The 20741-nt window shown below is 46.9% G+C and overlaps 1 protein-coding gene across 2 annotated transcripts in view; it reads left to right on the top strand.

Moving 5' to 3' along the window:
- Positions 1-20741, top strand: part of SPACA6 (sperm acrosome associated 6) — an 83273-nt gene that overhangs the window by 25994 nt on the left and 36538 nt on the right. For both annotated transcript variants that reach the window (XR_015729463.1, XR_015729464.1), the window contains 2 exons: positions 10352-10413; positions 14900-20622. The gene's annotated coding sequence lies outside the window, so the exon portion shown is untranslated. Of the gene's footprint in view, positions 1-10351; positions 10414-14899 lie in introns of those variants that run through there.

The raw sequence follows: 20741 nt of genomic DNA, 5'->3' as shown, positions 1-20741 counted from the left end.
ATAAGTCAAGGGGTACCTGTAGTAACTCTGTTTCCCTTGCAGCAGAGTTTTCAAAAAAACAGAGAGGCTACCTCCAAAAAATTAGGCTGCCTAATAAGACCCTTAATTCTGTTTTTTTAGTCTTCCTAAATAGAAGTGTTATCTTTGTTGTTGTTGAGGCAAGGAAACTCCATGATGCTAAGTAAACAGCTGTTATTTGTGAACAAAAGGAAGAAACCCGTATTATAAATGCTGGTGGAGATTAGGATTAGTGAATTCCCCCACTACGCATATGTCTTCTTAAAATCCATTCACAGTTGGAAATTTTGCATATTTTATAGTAGTGTTTCTCGACCCCAATCAATCTATTAGGAATGCTAGGCACCTACTGGTCTTAACTTCTAACAGGATCTCTTGCAGGGGATATGACCAAGGTGTATAGTAAAAACACCTTAAAGCACAGTGTTTCTCAATTTTAAGACTTGTGGATTTCAACTCCCAGAATTCCCTAGCTAGAATGCTAGCTGGGGAATCCTGAGAGTTGAACTCTCGCCCATCTTAAAGCTGCCAGAGTTTAGAAATGCAGTTTTATAAGACGAGGCTTAAAAATATCTACATCTGACATTCCTAGAGCTTGTGTGTTTCAAGATGTTAGTTTGCAGTAGATAAGGAAAATTATGTCCTCCGGGGAAGTCTGCAGGTATGTTTAGAAAAGCCAATATAGTCACACAATGGTGTGAACCATAACTCCACCTGTTTCTTTTTAGGTGTGATGGACGGAAAGAAAATCAGGTGGAGTGTTGATCACATCATTGTGGTCGCCATTTTGGCCATACTCTCCAGACACACCTCGTGTTCCCTTGTGGCAAAACCAAAGCCTCCACAATGTGGATTCAGAATAAATGTAAATGATTATCGACTAATGTACAGTACACGTCCTGTAACCTCATTCTCACCTGCTGATGTCCCTGTTCCTTGTTCGCGCACATTAATAATAGTTCACAACCCCAGCATAGCTTCTTCAGCAACGTGTTACTTTTAAATAAATGGGGCAGTAATTTTTTATTAGGCCTTCCAAACTGTCACAAAAGAGCGAGAAAAATTTCAAGTTCTCCAGAACTCCTCATCAGGAGGTGACTGTGACTAAATGAGACATTTTGGCTGCATTCTCAAATTGGTTTTTTTCTTTTTCTTTGTCTTCTATCCGTTTAGCATCTAGCCTGCTAGGAATCTCGGGGGGGAATAGCATTTATTCCCACTTTACTCAAAAGTCAGGAGTGATTTTGTTCATGGTACTCTCCTAGCGCTCTTTAAAATATCAAACTAGCCACCATCTAAACCCCCCCCCCCAAAAAAAAGTTCAAACATCCACATGGTTAGATATTAGGGAACTGTTATTTTTCTCAATAAAACTTCATTTTATTTTATTTTTTTTATTAGATTTATATGCCGCCCTTCTCCGGAGACTCAGGGCGGCTTACAATGCGTTAAGCAATAGCCTTCATACTTTTGTATATTTTATACAAAGTCAGCTTATTGCCCCCACAAACTGGGTCCTCAATTTACCTACCTTAGAAAGGATGGAAGGCTGAGTCAACCTTGAGCCTTGGCGAGATTCGAACCTGCAGTAATTGCAAGCAGCTGAATGTTAATAACAGGCTTTTAGTCTGTTGAGCTATCCAGGCTCCTGTATGGCTGCATGCATGTATTCTTCTGGAAAAAAAACACCTTTTTACATCTGAAGTTGGAGAGAAAATCAGATTCTTAAAAATCAAAATTAATTAATTAATTTATTTATTTATTTATTTATTTGATTTTTATACCGCCCGTTTTGTGAAGCATGGAGGACATGCTTCACAAAACTGGTTGAAACTGGGTATAAGAATGGGCAGGTACTGTTCCCAAGTGGGAAGCTAAGGGGCTTCCATGTGTCCTTCCATCTTTTGTGATCTGGGACACATGTTGGAAAGAAAGGTTAGACCACAAAAATATTGCGGTAGGGGGTTGTATTCAGTCAGGCATGGTAACGGTGCCACTTTGCAGTGGTGGGTTCCACAATTCCGCTCAGTATTGGAACCCAGATTCCCAAGAAGTCTTCGCTACGACACAGCGAGCATTGAAGAAGTGCTTATGTTCAGCTCTGCACCACCTACTCTTTGATGGACCTAGCCTGAAGGATGGCCTCTTTCCTCCCAAATGCTTAGTTTTAAAAATAAGGCTTAGCACCAGCTTAGCATGGTTTCCTTCAGCAGCATTTAGGCCTTAGCTAAAGAGCGCTGTGCTTCTTTCTGCAAAATTTTGGAAATCAAGAAGTTTAGAAAACCGTATATGGAGTAGAAAAAGGGGAGGGGAAATGTATTCCCTCCTCTTGTGCCAACCAAGTTGGTATGTTTCACTGTCAAAGGGATTCAGGAAAGCTTTTTATTTAAAATAATAATAATAATAATAACGATACTACCATGTTTCCCCGAAAATAAGACCCTGTCTTATATTTTTTTGAACCCTGAAATAAGCGCTTGGCCTTATTGCCATGCGCTCAAAAGCCCGAATGGGCTTATTATCAGGGGATGTCTTATTTGGGGGGAAACAGGGTACCACTAATAGATCAGCTGTGCATAAAGTTCATAATTCAAGTATGCAGATAGTTCCCACAGGACACGGGGCTGGCGGTAGGTTGGACACATTCCTTGAGGAAGAAGAACCTGGCCGTGGTGGCTACCTAGGAAGGTGTTTTCCCATCAAACCTAGAGAGCAAAAATAAGGGTATTCAGCTCTATGGATCTTCGGTGGGATGCATCAGAGCAGTTTTGATGCAAGGGAATTTCTCTCATAAATCAAAGCAGCTTTTAGAAATGGGAAAAAGACTTCCTAAAATCCTGGAGCTGCGGTCGTGCCATCGCTCTTCAAACCATGTTTCAGCCTTGTTTCCCTTTTCTCCAGTGTTTAAGAAAAAGAAGGGGAAAAAAAAAAAACAGCTGGGGTGCATAAAGGGGAAAGCTCTGAATAGCCTTGGGATGGCGAGAGAGAAGGAGAGAGATCTAAAATGGCTGCCGCTGGGCACTTCGGCACCAGCGAGTGGCGTTCAAATCATAGCTGGGCTCCCACCAAGAAGATAGCTGGAGTCATCGGAGAGAGATTAAGAAAGAGTGCCAAGGAAGCAGATCTCTCAATGGGAGAAATGAAAGTATTGAAAAAGGGGGGCATGAAGGATGGACCCCCAATCTCCAACCCCCCCCCCCAGAGATCGCTGCTGGAGAGAGTCACAGCCTTGTAGATACGAGAAGGTGGACAATCGGGGTGCTCTCTCATCATCTGGGCCAGAGAAGTCACCCCCCAATGGGCAGCCCTGGTCAGCTGAGCTTGGGGGACCAAAGGAAGAATTTAGAAAGATTGGTCCAATCTCAGTTAGTTACCCCAGGCCAGAGGAATAATTCCTACTCTGGTGCAAGAAAGCTCCTGTGTAGCTTAGCCGGTTGGGTGGGAGGAGAGAGTTAACCACGGCTGTTGGATCATGGCCCAGATCTCTCTCTCTCCTCTTTTTTTTTTTTTCTTTTTTTTCCCGGCGTCCCTTTCTCCTTTGCTCTCTCCCGCCCTCTCTGCTTCTCTCTCTTTCTCTTCCCTCCTTCGCTGGCACTGAGCATTCATCCATTCCCAGCAAAGTGCCCACCTCCTTCCCAACTTTGCTCGGCCATTATGCCCCATTCCCTCTTTTGTCTCCCTCCCCTCCCCTGCCCCAAGCCTCAAGCAAGAGCCGAGCCCCGCTTGGCACACCCTGGCAGGGCTCCCAACCTGTCGTCCCTCTCGCCCTCTGTGCCAGCTTGACCCCCTCCATTTTCTTTTCTCGCTTCCTCGCCTACAGTCTCTCTTTCTCTCTCACTTTTCGTTCCTTTCTTCCCCCGCCATCCTGGGCATCTCCCCCGCTTGAACCCCGAAGATGGCATCCTTGAAGATCGACCCATCCTGAGCAGGGTGAGGCGTGACACTCGAAGGGCTTGTCTCTCGCGCTTTTCTGTGCCAATTTTCAAAAAGAGAAAGAGAGAGAGAGAGAAAAAAAAAGTTTCTCTTTTGGGTTCAGCCCTGATGCCGCAGACTTAAGGCTCAGCGGCATCGCCGGGCGAGGGCGATGGGTTTGGGGGTACTCGGGAGTGCTGTGGGATTGAGTGGGATTAGGATGGGAATAAGGGTGGGGCTCGGGTGGGAGTACGGGGGTCCCTGAACAAAAAGGCTAGGGGAGCCAAACTGGGGGATCTAGCGGTAGATCTGAAGGGCCACCTTCGTTTCTCTCTCGGTTGAGTAGCCCACCAGCAGCCAAGCTGGGAAGTCTGCATAATGGCGGACCATGGTTCCAACTCCAGCCCCCTCCCCCCCAATCCTCCCTCTGTCCAGGAATGCCAAGGCACGCAGGGCTTCAGAGTTAACCCTATGGGGAGGCCTTCCCTTCCAACCCCAAGGAAGCATCTTTTTCAGACCTTGGTGGCTCTCAGCTAGTGCGAACCCGGCTAATTATGGCACGGTCTTCAGGACCCACACCTCTTTTTCTGGGGCGGTGGGGCGCCATCAAGACTCAGGCATACCAGCAGTTTGCAAAAGCTTTATTGCCTCCTTGACTCAGCCCTCCCCAAGCTTACCCCACCCACCCCCAGGCTTATATTCTGGGGAATATAAACCTGAATATAAGCCTATATTTTCTTCTCTCTCCCTCCCTCCTCTCCCCCCACCCTCCGTAAAATTCTTTGGCCGCAGTGCGGTTGTATAAGAGAACTAAGGCCTTTCAGGAATTCCCCCATCAGCCTCCAGGCTGGGAGATCACAGCAGGGAGAAGCAGCAGGGGGTGCCTGGAGCCTTGTGTTTCCCAGGGAATCTCGAGATCTATCTTGGTGATCCGGGTCGGGCAAACTGCGCCAGTGGGCTAGCGAAGGGTCTTCGAGCCCACCTCAGCTCTGTTCGGGGAGGGGGGCTCCCCCCCTCCATGTTGCTTGTCTTTGGTATTCTGTTTTGGAATGCTTTTTTTTTTTTTTATCCTCCTTAGGAGCGTTTACAGCATTGTTGTTGTTGTTGTTATTGTTGTTATTAATTGATTTTCTGCCAGGGAGCGAAAAGCACAAGAGGGGGGGGGATCCGAAGGGGAAAAGGAGGCAGGCTGGTGGGTGGGTGGACTGACCCTGGCAGATCAGGTGGGGAGAAAAGAAGAGAGAGGGAGGGAGGGAAGGAGGCCGGGAAGGGAGGGGAGCTGCCGTGGGTCAGGCCTGAGCGAGAGAGAAAAGACTGGCAGTGTTGAGAGGAGCCATGCTGGAGCTGGCGGGTGCCATAGGCAATGGATCAGCACAGAGAGGGTGAGTTGGCATGATGCCAAGGCCTAGGCGGTCGTTGCCTAGCGACCCAGGTTCCCTTGGCAGCCAGACTGCCGTTTCACTTTCATTAAAGGGTGAGGGAGACAGCGATGGGAGAAGAAATGGGGAATGGAGGGGGCGGGGTGGAGAGAAGGAAAGTGTAGTGGGGGGACGGACGGACGGACGGACGGAGGTCAGGTGGAGATCTCAGAAGGATCCACTGCGGCCAAATTGCGTCGGGCGGCAACACCTTTGGGAACTTGCCGTGAGGGTGGGCACAGATTGCAGGGCAGGCTTCGGGTGCCAGCCGGGGGCAAATTAGGGGAGTCCCCCTTTCCCCCCCCCCCCAAGCACAAGTGGGAGAAGAATAAAGTAATCCCAAGGAATTGCTGGGGGAGGGGGGGTGCTTGGTGGGGCTAACCCAGGGGGCTTGAGGCCTTTTCCAGTTCAAGCTAGTCTGGTCTTCAAGGAAGTGGGGGAAAAACCCAAGTTGGGGCCTTGGCTGGAAGAACCCGGGTGCAAGGCAGCTCCAAAGATGTACCCATTTCAGAGATGGGATTACAAATCGAAGGCTATTGCTATCTTGGGGATCTTTTATACCCCATCTCCACCAAAAGCGGCTTAGGAAACCCACCCACCCACCCCCCAAAAAAGTCACAACCTACCAAGTTATCCCTACCATTGGCACCTTCCTGTTTCCCCGCCTGGTTGTTTAAAAAAAAAAAAAAGTCGAAGGCGATGGGTTTTTTTGCAGCTTAAGGCAGAAGGTGCAAAAGTTGGCAGAGGGGGCAACCCTTTGTGTTGGGAGCAAGTTTGGCAAGGACAGCCCCCCCCCCTCCCAAGATCTAAATTGCATTGTGGTTTCAGGCAGGCGCGGGGGGTGGGATTTTGGCTGGCTGGGTTGCCCCCCGAGGAAGCCAGTTTTACTTCATCTGGATGGGTGAAGAAGGTCAGAACAGCAGGCTGGTACCCTGGTGGCAGCTGGCAATTAATGGGGGTGGTGGGGTGCGGAGTTGGAAGGTTGTCTGAATAAAGGTCGGAATAAAAAAAAAAAATAGGAAGACAGGGCCTGGAGGCCTCGAGGGAGGCCAGCTTGGCACAGGTTTTGGCAGATAACAATACAGGCGAGGAGCACGGCTCCCCCCGCTGCTCATCCCCAGCATTTTGAGGCCAGGTTGGCCAACAGAGAAGGGCTGGCAGGCAGGCAGGTGGGGGCAGAGGGTTGGCTGGCTGGCTGGCACTCTGGGGGCCAGCCTGCTGGCGGGCAAGTTGGCACAGCATACCGCAATACAGCGTGATGTGAATTCATTAGAGGCCAGAGCGAGAGAGCGAGACAGGAAAAGAAGGGAAGTCGCGGGGGGTGGGGTGGGGGTGGGGGGAGAGGGAGGAATGGGAGACGGGCACTGACCCAAAGGCCAGACAATGGCAGCAGGTAACCATGGTAATGCGCCCGGCTGTGCCAGCCTATATCCTGAAGTGGGAAGAAAACGATCCAGACAACTCCCGGGAATTGCTCACCCACCCCTGGTAGAGGGGTGTGGAAGAGAGATGGGCTATTGTCTCTTTTCCCTTAACGTTCCTGCTATATTGCAGTTTTCAAACGTGTAAATGGTGCCAGGACCCTCTTCCCTCTCTCTTCTGCTCCCATGTTCCACTTCTGCTTCCTTGGCAATTTTGCCCTTCTTTTCCCCCACCTCTGGCTAATCTTCTCATTCCTCCATTGCTCTCAGCGGCTGACTAGCTCCCCCAGTTTCTCCCTGCTTTCCTTCCCCCCTCCCTCACCAAACCTTGCAGAGAGTCGTTCTCCCCCCCCCCTTTTTTTTTTTCTTTTTTCTTTTCAGCCAGCCTGCATCCATATTGCATTCTCCTCTCCAGCCCCGGACTCTCTGGTGATGCAGCAGCGCCTGAGGGAGGGAGGTGGCACCGTGCCCAGATCTCAGTATTCCTCTGCTCTCACGTCCCTGTCTCCTCGCCATTGTCTGCCTCCGTCTTTTGCTCCTTGCACCACACTGCATCTCACCCCCCCCCCACCTCCACCCTCCCAGGCCACCATTACGGCTGTCTGCCTTCTTCTTCCCACCTTCCCAGAGTCGCTGGCTCTGTTTTCTTGGCCACCTGCATCCAGGATGCTGCTCAGAGAAGAGCCCTTCTACCATTCGGCTTCCCTGCCTTTCCTCCCCCAATGCAGCCATCTCTGATGAGGAAGCCTTCCCAAGCTGTAGCTTTTAAGATCCCATCTTGACTCTTGAAAGGTGGAAGTGGAAGGGAGAGAGAGAGAGACAGAGAGAGAGAGAGAGAAAGAGAGGTATGTCTCACTTTTATTTCTCCCATTCCTATCTTTTGCTTTTCATTTGCAGAAAATCATCTAAACCCATTTTCTGGGCTAGCCCAATAATGGAGTCATAAACCAACCAGATTTGTGCCACGGTCTAGTCACTTGCAAACCGTGGTTACCTTAACCAAGCTTAACATGTGTGAATGCAGTCTTTCGGGCTTGAACTAAGCAGGTTAAGAATGTGGGAGTCCATAACTATCTGCTCATTGATCTCACTTCAATGATCCTTTTGAATCCTTTCTGCATGTGTGACCCGAAAACCTTTTGCGTTCTTCAAACCCGCCCTACTTGGAGCACATTCCGTGAAGACCTAGCTCCCTCAAGAAGTCCATGATGCTGAGAAAGACAGAAAGAGGTCATCGGTGAAATGGATGGAGATGGCTACAGCCGTGATGGGTACCTTCTTTGGAAGAGCTGAAGGAGACAGATCATCCTGGAGAAGACCACTTCTTTGCAGTTGCTAAGAGTCAACTCCAGCTTCTAGACCAGTGTTTCTCAACCTCGGTAGCTTGAAGATGGGTGGACTTCAACTCCCAGAATCTCCCAGCCAGCAGCGCTGGCTGGGGGATTCTGGGAGTTGAAGTCCACCCATCTTCAAGCTTCCAAGGTTGAGAAACACTGGTCTAGACAGAAGAATTCTTGGCTGCTATGGGAGAGTAAGGGCAGAGCTGAAACTGTGGGGCAGAAATATCACTGCAAAAAATGTGATGCTTTCCTGGTTTCCCGTATTTCACCACGCACCATAATATCCATTTTAAGAAGTGGTGGAAGAAAATGAAAATCCATAAAGATTTCCTAAAAAACAAGGGGGGGGTGGTTAGACTGAGTCACTGCATGAAGTACCTCTGCATGGAGTTGCCTCTTGGATTACTGGAATTCCGAGACATCCTTGCCCACACATATTCTGTTGAGGAAATCGTCCCTCCTAACATCAAGAACATGCTGAGAGAATGAAGGCTCCTGCTCACAGACCCATGCGTTTGGATAATGAGTTAATGTTAATGAATATTCCTTTGATTTCTTTTGAAATTCCTCCGGGATTTGGCCTGAGAAGAAATGTCCACATCCATCATGAATTTCAACAACAGCGGGAAGGTGGGATGAAGGAGCTACAAATGTTTGCTTGCAATTAAATTCATCTGTACTTTTTCCTCTGTGGTTTAAAGGAGCACTTCAGAGAACCCTGGTTGCCCCTTAGACTGTGATATTCTCATGGGCACCTGCTGCCCACCAAAAGAGAGGTCCTTTTGGCCCAGATGACTATGTAATTGTATGATGTCACTTACCCTGCTTAATGCAAGAAGATGCTAAAGAGTGTTATCGAGTCAACCACAAATGGAGAACATATATATATACCTCTTTGGAACTCTGCCTCAGAGATTACCATCAGAATGGAGCCTACTGTGAAGACCCAGGTCATCCCAAATCCCAAACTTCAGGTATTCACGGGTGACTCCCATGAATGTTCCAAAGCACCAGAAGAAGACAAGGCAAGAAACAATGGATGGAAACTAATCAAGGAGAGAAGCAACCTGGAACTAAGGAGAAACTTCGTAACAATGAGGACAATTAACCAGTGGAACAGCTTAGCTCTAGAAGTTGTGGGTGATCCATCATTGGAGGCTTTAGCAAGAGACTGGACAGCTAGCCACTTGTCTGGAGTGGTGTAGGATCTCCTGCTTGAACAGGGAGTTGGACTAGAACAGGGGTCTCCAACCTTGGCAACTTTAAGACTTGTGGACTTCAACTCCTAGAATTCCTCAGCCAGCTTTGCATTCGCTGGGATGCAGCTTTGCTGGCTGAGGAACTCTGGGAGTTGAAGTCCACAAGTCTTAAAGTGGCCAAGGTTGGAGATCCCTGGACTAGAAGACCTCCAAGGTACCTTCCAACTCTTGTTATTCTATTAAGTAGAGTCTCCAAACCCCATCTCCAAAACTCACCATCTCTGGTTTCAACTGTTTGTTTCTTGGGGGCTCTGTGTCTATGACCGTGCGCAGAATCTCTTTAATTGTCTCAGTCCACACACCATTCTCGCCCTCCATACAAACACACATTGAGTAATTGCAACCAGCCCCGAAGCTCAGTGCAATTATAACAGCTAGGGTGTTGGGTTTGAGTGAGAAATGCAAATTCCGATTCCCCCCCCCATCTTTTAACGTGTGCTGGTGTCTCAAAATCAGTTGCCTGATAAACTGACAAGGTTGTGAGCTGGGGGTTCCCAGAATGCTAGGCAATTTGACCCCCGTGGAAGGTGGGAAGATGTGAGGAAGATGGACAGAATTACAGACGAGCCAGATGATCTTAGGTCTTTGTCTTTTTTTTGCTTCCGCTTTTGTACACAATTTAAGCCCTGCGAAAATGGGAATATTTAAAGAATTGTGATGCTATTGTCTCTGTGTAAGACTCAAGTTGAGTAGGCCGGAGGTTTTTTTTTTTTTTCTCAAACTTTCTAAGAACACACAAAAAAAATTCTCTTGAATAAAGCTATTTTTCTATCACTAGAATTTTGTTCTTGGTCTGGGGTTCTGGGATTTAGCATTAATGTTTTAAAAAACAGTCCCAAGTTCTGAAAATGTTTGAAAAAGCCTCGACTAGTATCAAGACTGGAAATGCATTAACCTGGGGTTTTCTTTATCATTTACTTGGACAGGGTTTTTTTTTTCCAAAACTTCTTCTCCTAATGTCATTATTAATGTTTTTATTATAGATTGGAAAGCAGAATGCCCGTTAGTAACTGAGCCCTCCTGGAAGACAAAAAATGGCTTAGAGGTAAGATTTCTTACAACTTGATTCGTCACCGACACCACATTTTGCACATTCAATAGCAATAGCAGTAGACATATATACCACTTCATTGTGCTTTAAAGCCCTCTCTAAGGAGCTTACCAAGTCAGCCTATTGCCCCCAACAATCTGGGTCCTCATTTGACCGATCTCAGAAGGAAGGATGGCTGAGTCAACGTTGAGCTGATCAGGATCGAACTCCTGGCTGTGGGCAGACTCAGCCTGCAATGTGGCATTCTAACTACTGTGCCACCATGTCTCTTTTTAAAAGACTTTCTGAGTTTGTGACTGGACTTGTCCACCTTCTCTGCCTAATATTCCCTTTTCTCAGGTGGGTTTACATCAAGGTAGCATCAAGTAAAGAAAGATTTACTTTTCTCTGTTGCGTATATATCCCACCATTCCTTTAGAACACAGGTGGGGAAAGATGGGCCCTTCATGACTTGGGGGCTTCAACTCCCAGTATCCCTGAGCCAGCCATACTAGCTCAGGAATTCTGGGAGTTGAAGTCCCCAAGTCATCAAAGGGCCAGCGTTCTCCACCCCTGATCTACAGGCTAAAACAATCCAACTAGTACCCACGAGTAAAATCCAAAATGCAAAATCTACGTCTCACTCATTGCTGGCTGGGGAATGCTGGGAGTTGGAGTCCACAAGTCATAAAGGGGCCATCGTTCCCTATCCCTGCTTTAGGAGCTCAAGGCAATGTAAATAACAATAACAGGTTTGGAAGGGACCTTGGAGGTCTTGTAGTCCAACCCGCTCCTTAGGCAGGAAACCCTACACCACTTCAGACTAATGGTTGACCAATCTCTTCTTAAAAACTTATTATTTATTTATTTATTGGTTCGATTTATATGCCGCCCTTCTCCGGAGACTCAGGGCGGCTTACAATGCTTTTAAGCAATAGCCTTCATACTTTTGTATATACCTGCTTAGTAGGGATTTTTGGCTCCCCCTAAGCGGTATTCTATTTTATACAAAGTCAGCTTATTGCCCCCACAAACCGGGTCCTCATTTTACCTACCTTGGAAGGATGGAAGGCTGAGTCAACCTTGAGCCTGGTGAGAATTGAACTCGCAGTAATTGCAGGCAGCTGGCAGTTAAATACTACTTTTTTTTTTTTATTATTTGATTTATATGCCGCCCATCTCCGGAGACTCAGGGCGGCTTACAATGTGCTCAGCAATAGCCTTCATTCTTTTGTATATTTTATACAAAGTCAGCTTATTGCCCCCATAACTGGGTCCTCAATTTACCTACCTTAGAAAGGATGGAAGGCTGAGTCAACCTTGAGCCTTGGCGAGATTCGAACCTGCAGTAATTGCAGGCAGCTGGTCTTAATAACCAGCTTACTTTAAGTTTAGTAGTTTAGTCCACTGCACCACCAGGCTCAACTTCCAGTGTTGGAGCATTCACAACTTCTGGAGGCAAGTTGTTCCACTGATTAATTGTTCTAACTTGTCATGAAATTTCTCCTTAGTTCTAAGTTGCTTCTCTCCTTGATTAGTTTCCACCCATTGCTTCTTGTCCTGCCCTCAGGTGCTTTGGAGAATAGCTTGACTCCCTCTTCTTTGGGGCAGCCCCTGAGATATCGGAACACTGTTCTCATGTCTCCCCTAGTCCTTCTTTTCATTCAACTAGACATACCCAGTTCCTGCAATAAGTCACAGCTGTCCAATTTTGCCTCACCCCAACAATCCTGTGAATTAGTGAGCTGAGAGGGGAATGACTTTCCTGAAGTTACCCCAGATCTTTCATGACTGAGAGTAGATATGAGTCTCCTTGGTCCCGTCCAACCACTACACTAATCACTACACCACACTACGGGTGTAGTAGATGTCCCTAACTCTGCAGTTCCAGTCAAGGCTGCCCACCGCATCCTAGTTTCCTGCACTGGGAATTCATGTGGCCACAGCATTACATATTTTTCCCTTTCCTCTTTCAAATCCAAAACCTGCTTCAAGCCTCAAGGCACAATCTGCGTCAGCCTTCCCCAAACTAGTGCCTTTTAGATGTGGTGGACTACAACTCCCATCACTCCCAGCCTCTGAGTGACAGTATAGTGGTCTCATTTCCTGGGGATTTAACCGAAGGCAAATTATGTGAGAATTGGGGGATGGGTTTGGTTGTTTATCTGCAGACGTTTCATTACCCAAATTAGTGCTGGTTTATTTATTTATTTGTTTCCATTTCTATACCGCCCTTCTCCAAATAGGACTCAGGGCGGTGAACAGCCAAAGTAAAAAACAGAACATACAAAATTTAAAAAACAGTTTAAAATAATTAAATACTTTGGCCGTAAATTAAAACAACCCAATTTAAAATCAATTTAAGGAGTGGGGTTTACTCTCAATTTATATTCTAGTGCAGTGATGGCTAACCTTTTTGCCATCGCGTGCCAAAAGCTGGGGGAGTGTGGGGTGGTCACACGCATGCATGCCCACATCCATAATTCTATGCCCCCTGCCCCCCCATGCATGTGTGCGCGACCCCCCCATGCTCCTCCATTAGGTCCATTTTTTGCCCTCCCCAGGCTCCAGAGGCTTTCTAGGAGCCTGGGGAGGGCAAAAACAGCCTTCCCCACCTCCCCAGAGGCCCTCTGGAGGCCAGAAATAGCCCATTTGCCGACTTCCGTTGGGCCCAGAAGGCCCAAAAATCAGCTGGCCAGCACGCACATGCTTGCTGGACCTGAGCTAGGGCAACGCTCGTGTGCCCACCAATATAGCTCCACGTGCCACCTGTGGCACGCGTGCCATAGGTTCGCCATCACGGTTCTAGTGGTTTGCCCTGTCCGTGTTGGTGGGAGTGATTTTTTTTGCTTTGGTTGGGCTATTTACTGTTAGCTCGTTTGGCCACTCCTTGATTATTGGGTATTGTTTACTTCTGGATGGTTGGTTTGATGTTAACCACCTGGGTGTTATCTGAGAATGGTCTCCCCCCAAGCACTGATTTTCAAATCGACTTTCCAGATTGGAAGACCTCTTGATGTTGGAGTTGACCTCTTTCTGGCCAGGCTGGTTTGAAAGGGTGTGATTTGAACTCCCAATATCCTTGGAAAGCACCATCTTGGGAAAAGTTATTCTAGTTTCAGCTCCGTATTTAACAGAAGCCTATTTAGTGACTCACTTCAATCTTTCCAATCTTTCCCAAATTCCCTTGGACTGGATGGGCTTCTTGCCCATATCAAGCAAAGCTTGTTTTATGTTTATAACACCAGGGAATTGTGCACTGCACTGGACTTAACACTTTTCACTCTTCCTGCTCTGAGAAGGAGCAACCCAGTCATTTCAGTAGGCTTTAACACACAAACACACGCCCAAAAAAAATGTGTAGGAAGGATTGGACTCCGTGTTAAATAGGACAAAGGGGTGCATTTAAATGTTTAGCTTGCTGCCTTAGACGGATATTTTTCACTCGGTACCACTCAGCTCAGCACCCTTATGATTGCGATTAGCACCATTAGTGCATACGTCCCATTATAGGGCATATGTGATGAAAATTACATTTATCTGCTGGCTATAAAAGCCCACCCACCTTGTAAATATTGTTTTCAAACTTAATTGATTAATATTGAGAATCAATCTCAATATTAAAATCTTAATATTTAAGATCTTCATCTTTCGGTTGATTCATGGCTTCCTGTTCTACCTGATAAGGAAGCAAACCTTTCTTTTCTTTTTACTTTGTCTGAAATATATTATAAATTACTTGAGTTAGTAAGACTATCCAGCATGAGGAGTTAACACTCCTTTCATAATTAACTATTTGAGTTAGTGCCTCTAATGTCCTAGGGGAGCCAAATAGGAACCTCTGGCTTAAGTGAAATTTCAAAAGATCATTCCCAAGGTTTATGTAGTCTGTTGTTTTATGTTTTTCAATACCGTTGTTTGACTTTGAATGATCAAATGAACGATCAAATTAAAATGAACTGTTGTAAGTTGAGGACTACCTGTATAGGACTGTACAGCTAGTCCTCGACTTACGACTACAATTGAGCGCAAAATTTCTGTTGTTAAGTGAGACATTTATTACATGAGGGGTTCCCCCCCCATTTTACGACATTTCTTGCCCAAGTTGTTAAGTGAATCACTGCAGTTTGATAAGTTAAGTAACCCGGTTGTTAAGTGAATCTGGTTTCCCCATTGACTGTGCTTGTCAGAAGGTCGCAAAAGGGGATCCCATGACCCCGGGAATCCTGCAACGGTCATAAGTATGAACCAGTTGGCAAGAATCTGAATTTTGATCGCATGATCCATGGGGAGCGCTGCTGCAAAGGTCGTTAAGTGGGAAGATGGGTCCTAAATCACTTTTCTCAGGGCCGTTGTAACTCGGAACGGTCATTAAAACGAAATGTTGTAAATCGAGGACTGCCTGTAAGTAGATTTGGTAATGTGCAAGTCGAAAATAAGAGTTAGTTGTTACTGCCCTGACGATGTTCCCGGCTTGTTTCGATTTGTCTGACTTCTGAAGGTGTGGTGCCTAGGATCGGACACAGTGCTTGAGATGAGAGTCTGACTCAGAATAAGGTGAAATGATTATGACTCCCTGTGATTTGGAAATCGAACTGAAGTTGCTCCCCTGCTTACACAGTGGTGGGTTTGCCCAATGAGCTAAACCAAGCTACGGGACGGGTAAGTTGTGATTCCCACGCGAGATGGGAAATTCAGCTATTGCCTTTGTACGTCGTGAGAACTAGGCCAACATGGTTTATTTGCCTAGGCCCGCGTGTCAGACAGAAAGAACAATTGTGTTTTTGCTAACCTACTTGCGGAGTTTAGGATGCTTCTTTGTGGGCTAGTCTTGACTCCAGTGGTGAAATTCTCCGCGGATTGCCATCGGTGTGCTGCCCGCATTTGTGCGGTGCACCCCAAATGTGCTGCATGTGCACACGCGCAATGCACACATGACCAGTGCATGCCAAAAGCATGCTGCATGCACAGTGTGCACTAAACATATGCTGCGCGCATACACAGGGCGTGCCAAGTGCGCGTGCTTCACGTGGAAAAAGAAGGCTTAACATGGTAAGTAGAACAGTGAAGGGGGGATCAGCTGTGCCGCACGATTTATATTCGGTAGAAAGATGGATTTCCTGCTTTCTAGCAAATATAAATCGTGCGGCACAGCAGATTGTCGGTTCGACCGGTAGCTGTTATCACTACCGGTTCACCCGAACCGGTGCGAACCGGCAGCATTCCACCCCTGCTTGATTCCCAAAAGAAGCCTTGATCGGGACAGAGGAAAAACCAAGAATTTCACTTTCCGTTTTTAGCCAAGGGGCCTTCGTGAGGCTCCTCAACTCCAAGACTTCCTTCGGCAAAATGGCGTCTCGCTTTTTTCCAACCAAAGCACAGCGTGTTTCTTGTACTTCCGAGCCAAATCTCCCGCTCATCATCTTACCTCTGCTTCTACATAAATGCAACAGGGAAATAGACAGAGGATAGGACCCCATTCTAAGTCTGCGTGCGAGTTCTGCCTATTCACGGGAGTGAAAAGTCCCTAAATTTTGTCCTCTGTTCTCCTTTTCCTAACAAAAAAAAAAGGGGGGGGGAGGGGGGGAGAAAAAGCATCCGAAATCAAATCTGCGGAATGGATTTTTCTGGAAACGTTTTCAGGTGAGTGTTTTTAGAACGAAATCCTGGGCTTTCCCTCCACACCCCCAAAATAACGTCTGGACGACAGGTAGCTCCGTGGGAGATGGGGAGAAGCGGTGGAGGGTAGGTCGCACAGAAACGTTAAAGCTAAACGTAGCAGCAACTAAGCAAAGCCTCCAGCCGCTGCCTTTGTATTGCCAGAGATTTTTTTTTTTTTCAAAGCACAGCAAGTGCCTCTCTTTGCGTTTACGTGGTTAAACTTACAATGTCCTTACCCAGAGCGAAACGCTGGTGGTGCGAGAGCTCCCTCTTGCGCATTTTCCCTGAAATTTTTCATGGTTTTCAACCGTACGGCTTGCCTTCTTCCTCCACGTTCCACAATGGCCTATCTCCCCCCTCCTCCTCCCCCCTCCCCCCGGGCCTGATGCAGTTTACAACCAGGTGAAAAGCCAGCCGCATAAACTCTATAAAAATCCAGCCCCCTTGATTAAAACAGCCAGTGCGAGCAAATTGTCAGGCATCTCTGCTTGCGGCATTTAGCAAATGTTCCTTTGCTGACAAGCCCCAGGTTACTGGACAGTAACTGTCTGAAGAAGCAGGATGCATCACAATGACGGTCACTGAATCGGAGCGCTGGTGCAATGCACACTCAGGGTAGCCATGCAGTGAGGCGTGGTGGGAAATTTCAAGGGAAGATCTGAGCCTCCAGGTGTGAGTGGCAAACCACCTCGAGGTTCAGATCTTCCCTTGAAATTTCCCACCACGCCTCACTGCGTGGTGATACAGATACCACGCACACCTGCAGTTGCACTCACGCCACTCATATCTGCAGTGGTACATCTACCTTGCACACTTATAGTTTCACATCTGCCACTCATACCCTGCAGTACCTTGCACACCTGCAGTTGTGCATGTGTCACCACATCTGCAGTGGCACATGCCTTGCACACATGCAGTCGCACACTTGCCACTCACACTTGCCCACCTATAATTGTATAAGTGCCACTGCAATGGTACATACACATACCTTGCATACCTGCAGCTCTGTACATTTCGCCATACCTGCAGTGGTGTGTGCCTTGCACACCTGCAGTTGCACACATGCCCCCCACATCTGCAATGGTACATACACCTTGCACACTTGCATTTGCACTCCTGCCACCCAACACCTGCATTGGTACATACCTTGCACATCTGCAGCCGCACACATGCAGGATGTATGTGCGGACGTGCGTGCGTGCACGTGTATGCAGTTACACAGATGCATATGGGCAGTTTCCACAGGAAGTCTGCTAGGACTAAGCAGGGGTTGCCAATAGGAACAAGAGGAAGGGTTAGGAGGCGAATTTGGAGAGAAGAAAGAGTGGCTCAAGGCCAGTTGGAAGGCTTCAGGCCTCTGGATGAGTTTTCCTCTTTGGAAGAGGTCAGGGTGATCTCACAAGACCGATCAATGAAGATCCTAGACCCAACCAGCCTTGATAGTACAGTGGTTTAGTGCACCCTGTTATTAACACAGCTGCCTGTAATTTCTGCTGGTTCGAATCTCTCCAAGGCTCAAGGTTGACTCATCCTTCCATCCTTTCTAAGGTAGGTGAAATGAGGACCCAGTTTGTGGGGGCAATAAGCTGACTTTGTATAAAATATACAAAAGAATGAAGGCTATTGCTTAACGCATTGTGAGTCTCCGGAGAAGGGCGGCATATAAATCAAATTAAAAAAAACAAACAAACCACAAGCTCATAGACCAATGCAAAAATGAAGCCATGATAGAGTTTGAGTTGCAACCAAATCGTAATAGGAAGGCTTGAGATCTTGGTGATTTTAACTAGATCCATAGCAATGTATATAAATTCAATAAATAAATAAATAAATAAATAAATAAATAAATAAATAAAACGGTTGGTTCTTCTTGTTCTAAAATAGCCTTCTTCAGGTTCAGGACAATTGTCTCCCAAGAGCTCCTAAGCCAAGATTCAGACCAGTGGTGGGTTGCTCCCGGTTTGGTCCGGTTCTTGCGAACCGGTAGTAATGGCGGCGGGAGGCTCCGCCCACCCCATTCCCCCGACGTCATCACTGACAATCTGCGCATGCGCAGAAGCGCACCACGCACACAAGCAAAGCAAGCGTGTACGCGCAATCCCATTGCGGACCATTAGTAAAGGTAAGTGGAACCCATCCCTGATTCAGACCAACTTTCAGACTAGCCACAAATGTTAGGCTGGCCGGCTGCTCCATTTCCCGCATCCGGTCCCTCAACATTCCTGGATTGGCTCATCTTCAGCAAAAGGGCTGAGCTTCCACCGTCCCGTTCCCTGAACATGGTTTTTCTTCCTTCTCCTTTTTCATTCCCTCCCCCCTCCCCGCTATGCTTCTCCGTGTTTTCCCTCCCCCAGCATTCCAGGGTTCGTTGCTTCTCCTCTGTGGCGCCGTTATCTCCGCGACACCTGCAGGTGTCAAGATACATCCCCAGCTGGGAAATGCTCCCTTTCCCCAGCGGTCTCCCACCTCTGCTCCTGCAGTGGCTTTGCCGGTTGCCATAAACCCGTAGATCCGAACTTGCGGTACCACTGCTTCACACAAGCTCGAGTCTGTGGGTATGTGTCGACCTTGGCCAAGTTCTCCCGATGCGCCACGATGCCGGACCGGCTTTCTGGAGTTCGAGCGTGTATAACCATCGGTTCCACTAAAACTTGACAAAGAGCTGAGCTCCTGGCTGAGAAGGGAACAATCTGGCCGCTTCTACTTCCTCTTTGGCTTTCCAGTCTTCGTCGGACGGTGCATGGAAACGGGTTCAACTTTCTCAGTATCTTAGCTTTCTTTTTTTAAAAAATAATAATAATAATAATAATCGGAGGCCTGAAAAAAATGTGCATCCAAAGGTGAGACAGGTGAAGCCTGCTGCTTTCCAACAGCCTTGGGGGGGTGGGGGGAAGGGGTTAGGGTTTAAGACTTGTGGACTTCAACTCCCAGAATTCCTCAGCCTGCTGGGGAATTCTGGGAGCTGAAACAGTGGTAGTATTCAGCCGGTTCAATCCGGTTCGGGCAAACCGGTAGTGACGGCTATGGGAGGCTCTGCCCACCTGCCCGGATGTCATCGCGTCCCGTTTTTTTGACCCCCCGCGTGCTCACATTTGCAAACCGGTAGCGAAGGTAAGTGAATACCAACCCTGAGTTGAAGTCCGCAAGTCTAAACGTTGCCAAGTGGCATCAATGTTAAGGATTACACAATCCCCCCCTTTATTAATTTTATTTCTTGCTGATGTTTTCTAGGCTGCTTCACTCCCAATGGCTCTCTGAGCGGCACTACCAAAAGGTCTCCCTTTCATGAGTCAGCAATAATCTGAGCTCTGCCAATCCGGGCGGTGGGTGACCTCTATGTGAGGCCCGGAGGTCCTGCTGCAGGAGCCATGGTTAATCCTGCAGTTACTCTCTGCTGGCAGGTAGATGTGAGCAGGGATACAGAATGCCAAGGGTTTTCTGTGTGCTACCAGCGCACAGATTTTATAAAGACTTTTATCAAATGTATTTTAAACTAGTTGTTTATTATTAAATTAATTTATAGGCCGCCCCACTCCATCACAGTTCTGGGAGTGCGAAGAATATAAAACAATGCAAAAGCCTTCGTCACTCTTGTTTTGTGGATAATTAGAAGACTGCAGTGGTAATGAAAAGCGATAGATTAGATAGATAGATAGATGATAGATAGATAGATAGATAGATAGATAGATAGATAGATAGATGATAGATAGATAGATAGATAGATAGATAGATAGATAGATAGATGATAGACAGACAGACAGACAGACAGACAGACAGACAGACAGATAGATAGATAGATAGATAGATAGATGAGAGGTAGGTAGATGAGAGGCAGGCAGGCAGATGACAGATAGAAGATAGATGATCGAAAGAGATAGATAGATAGATAGATAGATAGATAGATAGATAGATAGATAGATGATAGAGATAGATAGATAGATGATAGAGATAGATAGATAGATAGATAGATAGATAGATAGATAGATAGATAGATAGATAGATAGATGATAGATGGATGATAGGTAGGTAGATGAGAGGCAGGCAGGCAGGCAGATGACAGATAGAAGATAGATAGATAGATGATAGAGAGAGAGAGAGAGAGAGAGAGATGATAGATAGATAGATGACAGGTAGGTAGGTAGGTAGATGATAGGCAGGCAGGCAGGCAGATGACAGATAGATAGATGATAGATAGATGGATGGATGGATGATAGCTAGGTAGGTAGATAATAGGTAGGCAGGCAGGCAGGCAGATAGACAGATGATAGATATACCCTTGTGTGTATGTATATGTGTAAATGCCCATGCACAAAGATACACACATATTTATTCAAGCCAACATGTTTGTATGTGTGTTATCAAATCCCCCAGACTAGAAGTGGGGGATTTTTCCCTTTCGTTCAAAACCGCTTGAAACCTTGGCATTAGTTCGCCCGCTATAAGCCAACCTCTCCGTTTTATTCTTAATTAGGCAGCAAGTTTCCTTCAACTTTAGGCAAAACTGACTTACCCCAGTGATGTTCGGACAACAGAAGGAACCTGGTTCATGAATTAGGCCATTTTTTTAAAAAAAAAAAAGTTCCTCAATGCATTGAGCTATCTAGACTAACCGAACAGGCAAGGTTTGCAGAGTTAAACTTACAGGAAAAAAAGCACACAAAGCCTATAGTAATCTACGTTAT

This window comes from Pantherophis guttatus, chromosome 10 (genome assembly GCF_059756535.1).
Source record: "Pantherophis guttatus breed Tessera chromosome 10, ASM5975653v1, whole genome shotgun sequence".
Taxonomy (NCBI): domain Eukaryota; kingdom Metazoa; phylum Chordata; class Lepidosauria; order Squamata; family Colubridae; genus Pantherophis; species Pantherophis guttatus.
Note: the sequence above shows the minus strand (reverse complement) of the source record. Positions and strands in the feature narration are given on the sequence as shown.